Source organism: Peromyscus eremicus, chromosome 5, assembly GCF_949786415.1.
Source record: "Peromyscus eremicus chromosome 5, PerEre_H2_v1, whole genome shotgun sequence".
Lineage (NCBI taxonomy): Eukaryota > Metazoa > Chordata > Mammalia > Rodentia > Cricetidae > Peromyscus > Peromyscus eremicus.
The window spans coordinates 40,828,843-40,836,303 of record NC_081420.1 but is presented as its reverse complement, the minus strand read 5'-3'; the positions used below and the strand labels follow the sequence as shown (position 1 = coordinate 40,836,303).

At 42.8% G+C, this 7,461-nt stretch overlaps 2 non-coding genes across 2 annotated transcripts; one reads left to right on the top strand and one right to left on the bottom strand.

The window, feature by feature from the left end:
* The first annotated feature begins 367 nt into the window (after nt 1-367).
* Nucleotides 368-439, top strand: Trnaq-cug (transfer RNA glutamine (anticodon CUG)). The gene has a single exon. It is a non-coding gene; the product is annotated as a tRNA-Gln (tRNA).
* Nucleotides 440-872: 433 nt separating this feature from the next.
* Trnal-caa (transfer RNA leucine (anticodon CAA)) lies at nt 873-977 on the bottom strand. The gene is made up of 2 exons: nt 940-977; nt 873-917 (listed from the first exon to the last, which is right to left on the bottom strand). It is a non-coding gene; the product is annotated as a tRNA-Leu (tRNA).
* Between the last annotated feature and the right edge of the window lie 6,484 nt (nt 978-7,461).

Here is a 7,461-nt window from a genome sequence, read left to right as displayed (position 1 = left end):
GCCGGGGGAGGGCAGCCAGAGAAGGGAGGAAGGGGAAGGAAGTGGGGGATAAGAACAAAGTTTAGTAACTTATGTATACGAAAATGTCACAATTAGACCCATTTATTTGTATGCTAACCAAAAACAGTAATTGGAGAAAGAAAACAGCAAACAAACCAACAGGAAAAGAAAGAAAGAAATAAAGAAGGACCAAGGATGAAGTTGAGAAATTCATGAGAAAGGAACGATAAGTTACTCTGAAATATACTAAATTCGTAACAGAATTTCAAATAACACCCGTGAAATGTTGTTTCCTGTTTTTTACAATGCTTTTTTTTTTTAAAGCAGTGTTCACAGATGGACATTGTGGCAAACTCCCGGCCAAGTTGGTTCCATGGTGTAATGGTTAGCACTCTGGACTCTGAATCCAGCGATCCGAGTTCAAATCTCGGTGGAACCTTATTCTTTAAAATTACTTTTCCTTTTGCTTCGTTTCACGCTGTCAACAGAGTTTCGCTGAATTTTGTGTTTGCAATGAACAGTTCCTTTTGTATTCCAGCATTTGGCTCTTAATGGTCCTGGCAGAGGAAAAGGTCATGTGGTATCTGACCCCGTCAACTCTGTACTCAACTGTCAATAGTGTCTCTATGGAGTTGGTGCACGTTTTCTACACCGTTCATGAAAGCTTCAGACAGTTCATGCAGTATCCTCTGTCGCCAGATGTTCTCCCTCTGGTGGCAAAGACCCCTTTAGGGCTCGAGCACAGGACTCAACGAGCTTCGTGATTAGTGGGACAGATTTCATGAAAGGTCCGGATTCCGCTAAGATAGAAAATGAAAAGGAGAGGAGACGAAGTGTCTTTGAAAAGTAATTGAAAACAAGAAAAGCAGACCTGTCAGGAGTGGGATTCGAACCCACGCCTCCATGGGAGACCAGAACCCTCAATGGGAGGAAGCTAAGCTTGAGTCTGGCGCCTTAGACCACTCGGCCATCCTGACTCGCTGGTCGTGTAATAATTAATGTATCTTTCAAATGTATTGAACGTGTATGTAATTACTACACTTTAGGTTTCATTTACAATGTAGAAATACAGATCCCTGTAAGCTTGAACTAAACTCTTTTTCTCTGTCTACTCAGGAATGTGGACAAGAAAACTCTCAAGGTTTTTTGCTCCCAATCCCCTCTGGAATTCAGCGTTTATCGGCCCCTGGGTCCCCGGCCCTTCCAGAGTGCAGCCGAGTTCAGAAAATGCAAAGATCCTGCAAGCTCAGGTCTGGCTCAGAACCATTCATCGGCGTCACGACCGGACACACTCAGCTCAAGCTCTGTTCTGAGACAGTGTCCTCAAGCGCCCGCTTGATGGAGCGAGCTTGCATGGGAGTGAAACAGTAGAACAGACAGGTTAGAAAGGGAGTGTAGTCCATGAACACTGGCTGCCTTGTAGTCGAGAGTTGCAGAGGCCCGGGCTGTGAAAACTGACGGCAGATGTAAGAGCAAGACGGAAGATCAGGAATAAAGGATAGAAACTTTGGGAGGGAAGAGTCAGAGTGAGACGAAGGACACGTCGGTCAGAGCCCGAATCCCAGATCCTTTGCTCCGCAGACTTGCAGGCAGACTGTATGGTGCTTCTTCAGGAAAAGGCGGAACTGTCCCATCTTTGGAAAAATGGTACCATAGTAACAACAGACACTGACATTTGAAATATTCCAAAGAAATAGCTGGGTCTCAGTGTGACCCCGAAGAATCTCTAGGCTACACAGCATCCAGAATCAGAGTTTTAGTTTCTAATCTTAAGTATGAATAACAACCAAGAAAAATCAGGTACTTATGAAATATTTCTACAATAAAGAAAAAAATTAAATATAATAGGAGATCGGAGAGGACCTAAGAGGGGGAAAAACAAGTACAGCACGGGAACTCGGTTTTATTATTATTATTATTATTATTATTATTATTATTATTATTATTATTTTATTAACTCCTTCAGGAGGTAAAAGAAGAGGAATAAATTCTTTAACAGTTTAGTGGCAGAAATTTTTTGAGTTACAAAACAAAGTTGAAGAAATCTCCTAGAAAATGGGTGGGGAACGGGAAATTGGAGACGATAAACAAAGCCGTTTTTTAAAGTCTAGTAGAAGGCATGCTCTCAAACTCTGGGGCTTCCTGGGAAAGAAAAGGCGGAAATGACAGAAAGGAGACAGAGTTTATTAGACCAAAGACCTCAGACCTCCAGATGGGACGGCCCCTCCGGGGCCCCCCATCAGGGCACACTTTCTATCGGAAGTGAAGTCTTTGTAAAGAGAAAGACTGCGGAGATGGTGATAAAGGATTCGGATTCAGAATGGTGTCCTTTTTTAAAACACAGTAAAACTCAAAGCTAGAGGACAGGAAGTCAATGACCTTTAAGTTTAAAAAAAAAAAAAATCCAAAGGTAGATCTTCTCCTGATAGAGTCCTAGGTGTGGAGCTTGGGCCTTAGGACTTGCCTGGGAGGCACTTCCTTATTCCCTCTTTACTCCTCATTTTTCTCACTAAGTTGCACAAGCATGCTTGGAGCTCACAATTACTCAGTCAAGTCAAGAAGATGAGTCATGGTCACATCTAGATGTCTAACCCCAGCCAGACCATTGATGATATGTAAACAGACATTTTCGTTACATTTATTTATTGACAGAGGGGCACGTTCCCTGCTGTGAATGTGGAGGTCAAAGGACAACTTGCAGAGTCAGCGCTCCATTCCTACCATGTGGGTAGCAGGAATCAAACTCAGGCATGGGAGCAAGCACCTTCACCCACGGAGACACCTTACCAACCCTAAACAGACATTGCATGACTCAAAACATTGTATGTCCCACATACTCTTTCTCAGGAAGTTTCTGGAGAAGTGTTCTAGCAAACACAGACTTACATTAATAAAAGCATGTGAAATCCCATAATAGTGAAGTTTTCACACTAAAGAGATAAAACAAGATGTTCCAAGGCTTGCTTAGTTTCCAGGCTAGAGAGAAGCCAGTCTGTGACAGAAGAGAGAGTAATACCACAAGAGAACACACATGGGACAAGAGACAACAGATCCTCACATCTTTAATCCTTAGAATCTGTCACCCAGTGAGTCACCCTTCCCAGTACCTGTCTTTTAATCTCATCTTACAAGACAAGAACTCACCATATACAGGGTAATATTCGATGTCTCTGGGAACAAACGGGCCACTAATCTGCATCTTAAATGGGAAAACCTCCCAAAATCATAAGAAATTTCCCGGGAAGGGGGAAGTCATTCTCATGACTAATAAACCTTACCCTCCAACAACTCAATAAAATGCCTGCACTTTTCCAGGTGTGCAGGAAAACTGAATTTCAGGAAACCTGGGTTGACCCTGTTCTTTGACCCCTTTTCTTGCCAGTGAGAGTTCATCCTCAGTCTGTTATGTCTATAATCATAGGGACAAGTTATCATGTGTTCAGTATCCACAGGTAAGCGAGAGGCCTTCAAGGCGACTCAGCAGGTAAAAGCATTGCAACCATGCTTGATTCTCTGAGATCCACAAGGCAGGAGGAAAAGGACTCCTGTGATTGTTCTCTGACCCCCCCAACACACACACACACACACACACACACACACACACACACACACACACACACACACTGATATAGGCATACATTTGTATAATTTTTACTTTTTGTGCCCACCTGTCTCCTCTTGCTCTCTCTCAAATTCATGGCTTCTTTTTCTTTAATTGTTGTTAGAGAAATCAGTCAGCAGTTAAGAACACTTGCTGCTCTTCCAGAGGCCACAAACTCAGTTCCCAGCACCCATGTTGGGTGGCTCACAACTACTGGTAACTCTAGCTCTGGGATATCCCACACCCTCTTCTGGCTTCCCAGGGCACATACACTCATGTGCACGTACCCATACACAGACACACAAAAATACATACAAATAAAATGAAAAGTAAAACAAACCTTTTATTTATTTATTTATTTATTTATTTATTTATTTATTATGTTGTATACAGTATTCTGCCTGCATGTGCCCCTGCAGGCCAGAAGAGGGCACCAGATCTCATTACAAGTGGTTGTGAGCCACCATGTGGTTGCTGGGAATTGAACGCTGGAAGAACAGTCGGTGCTCCTAACCACTGAACCATCTCTCCAACCCTAAATTTTTTATATAATGAGGACTCAAAAAGGGTATTTCTAAGTGGGAAAATTAAAATGACATATTGCCTCAAATATATGATCATGAACTAGTGTCACAAAACTCATATTAAAGCTAATTGTACAGCACAGAGGTGGGACACATGTGAAGGAGGTGTGAGGCTGTTGTTCTGGAGGAGAGAGAGACTTCAGAAGATCAAGTACACCCTTTACTTTCTCCCAATGATACATCTGTTTTTAATTTTTGTTTATTTGTGTGGTGGTTTAAATGATGTTCGCATAGACATTTGAATACTTGGTCTTCAGTTTGGGGAAAGAGGTATGGCCTTGTTGGAAATGGTAAGTCACTGGAGATTGGCTTTAAGAGTTTAAAGATTTGTGCCATTTCAAGTTTGCTCTCTCTATTATTTTGAGTTCACACATAGACAACATGTGAACAATCTTCAGTCCAGATGCAAAACTGTGCCATCCCAAGGAATCTCATGCCACCTGTCTTAGTTTGGGTTTCTTTTTTTTTTTTTTTTTTTTTTTTTTGTTTGTTTGTTTTTCGAGACAGGGTTTCTCTGTGTAGCTTTGTGCCTTTTCCTGGAACTCACTTGGTAGCCCAGGCTGGCCTCGAACTCACAGAGATCCGCCTGGATCTGCCTCCCGAGTGCTGGGATTAAAGGAGTGCGCCACCACCGCCCGCCTAGTTTGGGTTTCTAATGCTGTGAAGAGACACCAGGACCACGGCGACTCTTATTAAAGAAAATATTCAATTGGGGTGCCTCGATTACAATTCAGAGATTCAGTCCATTCTCATTATGGTGGGACACGGTGGCATGCAGGCTGACATGTGCTGAGGAAGTACCTGAAGAATCCAACATCTTGCAGGCAACAGGAAGTGGTCTGAGTGTCACACTGAGCAAAGCTTGAGTAAAAGACATGTCAAAGCCCACCCCCACAGTGACACACTTCCTCCAACAAGACCACACCTACTTCAACAAGGCCATGCCTCCTAACAGTGCTACTCCCTTTGGGGGCCATTTTCTTTCAAACCAGCACACCACTCCTGCAAAGCCACAGAGATTGCCTTCCCCTCTCTCCCTGAATCCTGGACACTACTGACCAGTGTTCTGTTTATAATTTTAATATTTCTAAGGTACTATGATGAAAATGGAGAGATGAATGGTTAGGAGTACTGTCTGCTTTCCCAGAGAACCCAGGTTTGATTCCCAGCACCCACATGGCTCACAAAAATCTGTAATTCCAGTTCCAGGGGATCCATGTGCACATTCACACATGCTGGCAAAATATCCATCCACATAAACAAATCTTTAAAAGTGGAGAAAATGGTACCCCAACCAATTCCAGTCACTCTCCATGCTCTCTCATACACACACACACACACACACACACACACACACACGGTCATGGTGCTAGAGATTTGAACACAGGATCTTTCACATGCTAGGCACATGCTCTATCACTAAGCTGTAGCCTCATCACGTTTTCAATCTTCCTCTCCCTCCACCTCTCCCCTTCTTCTTCTCCCTCTAGGGTCTCAGCAAGTTGTCCAGACTGGCCTTAAACTCATTCTGGTGCCCAGGTTGGTCTCAAACTTTTGGTCTTCCTGCCTCAGCCTCCCAAGTAACCAGGATTGCAGGCCTGCACAGGTCAGGCCTGATTTGATATGTGCACATGTGTGTCTCCGTGTGTATGTATATGAATGAATTTTGTTTTCTTCAGTGTTAGGATCAAACCCAGGGCACTGAGTGTACTAGACAAATGCTCCATCATTTGACTACATTCCCAGTCTCTGGAGTCATCGGTTTATTACTCCCAAGAAGTAATTTTATGAGCATATGAACATTTTTGTATTAGTGTATGTTAACTGCACAAAATAACAGATTAGAACATTTTCATACAAGTGTGAAACCCACTTGCTCATACTCACCTTCCCTACGACCATCTCTTTACCTCATTCCTCCTGCTGATCTTCCTCTTTCCAAATAGCTCCCTTTCTATCTTCACATCGCATAGATTTTTGAATGTACTACTTAAATTAGCATATGCTCATTACACAAAATAATAGGTTTCATAATGGTTTTTCAGATGTGTATGTATGTATATCAAATGTGATCATGTTCATCCCATTACCCTCTCACAACAGTCCTTTCTCACTCCCATTGGTTCTATTCTCTCTCTCTCTCTCTCTCTCTCTCTCTCTCTCTCTCTCTCTCTCTCTCTCTCTCTTTCTCTTTCTTTTGAGACAGTCTCACTATGTAGCTCTGGCTGTCCTGGAACTTACTATGCAAACCAGGCTAGCCTCAAACACAGAGATCCACCCACCTCTGCCTCCCAAGTGCTATTTTTGTAGATTTCTTTTTCATGTGAGTTCCAGGGATCAAACTAACTGTATTAGTTACTTTTCTGTTGCTGTGATAAAACACCATGACCAAGGCAGCTTACAGAAGAGTTCATTTAGGCTTAATGGTTGCAGAAGTTTAGTGTCCCTGGCTGTGTGGACAACATGGCAGTAGGCAGATAGAGAGCTGACAGCTCACAGCTATTTTAAAGCCTGATCTCCACTTACGAGAGAAAACACGTAGCTAGAGTTTTCTTGCCTGGCCCACAGTCGGGACAAATCTCTATCACCTGCCAGTCCCACAGCCGCTCAGACCCGACCAAGTAAACACAGAGACTTATGTTGCTTTCAAACTGTATGGCCGTGGCAGGCTTCTTGCTAACTGTTCTTATAGTTTAAATTAATTCATTTCCATAAATCTATCCCTTGCCACATGGCTCGTGGCTTACCAGGATCTTCACATGCAGCTTGTCATGGTGGCGGCTGGCAGTGTCTCTCTGACTCAGCCTTCCACTTCCCAGCTTTATTCTCCTCCTTGCCCCGCCTATACTTCCTGCCTAGCCAACGGCCAATCAGTGTTTTATTGATTAATCAGCAACACATTTGCCATACATCCCACAGCACACGTGATACATCTTTTTGAGTCTGACTTAATGTTATAACCTTTAAAACAAATAATTTCATTCTTCTTTGTGGCTGAACCAAACTCTATTGTACATATGTATCACATTTTCTTTATCTATCCAACATCTAATGTTGATGGACATTTAGATTGATTTAATATCTTGACTATTATGCATAGAGCATCAATAAGTATAGGTATGAAAGTACCTCCATGGCATGCTCTGTGATTATACCCGGGAGCACATCACATTATAGATCAACTTTTAATTTGGGGGTGAGGGTGGGGTCTACTGATTTCCTGTATTCATTAACATTCCGACCAACAGTGTAGAAAGACACCTTCTCAATCCCTTG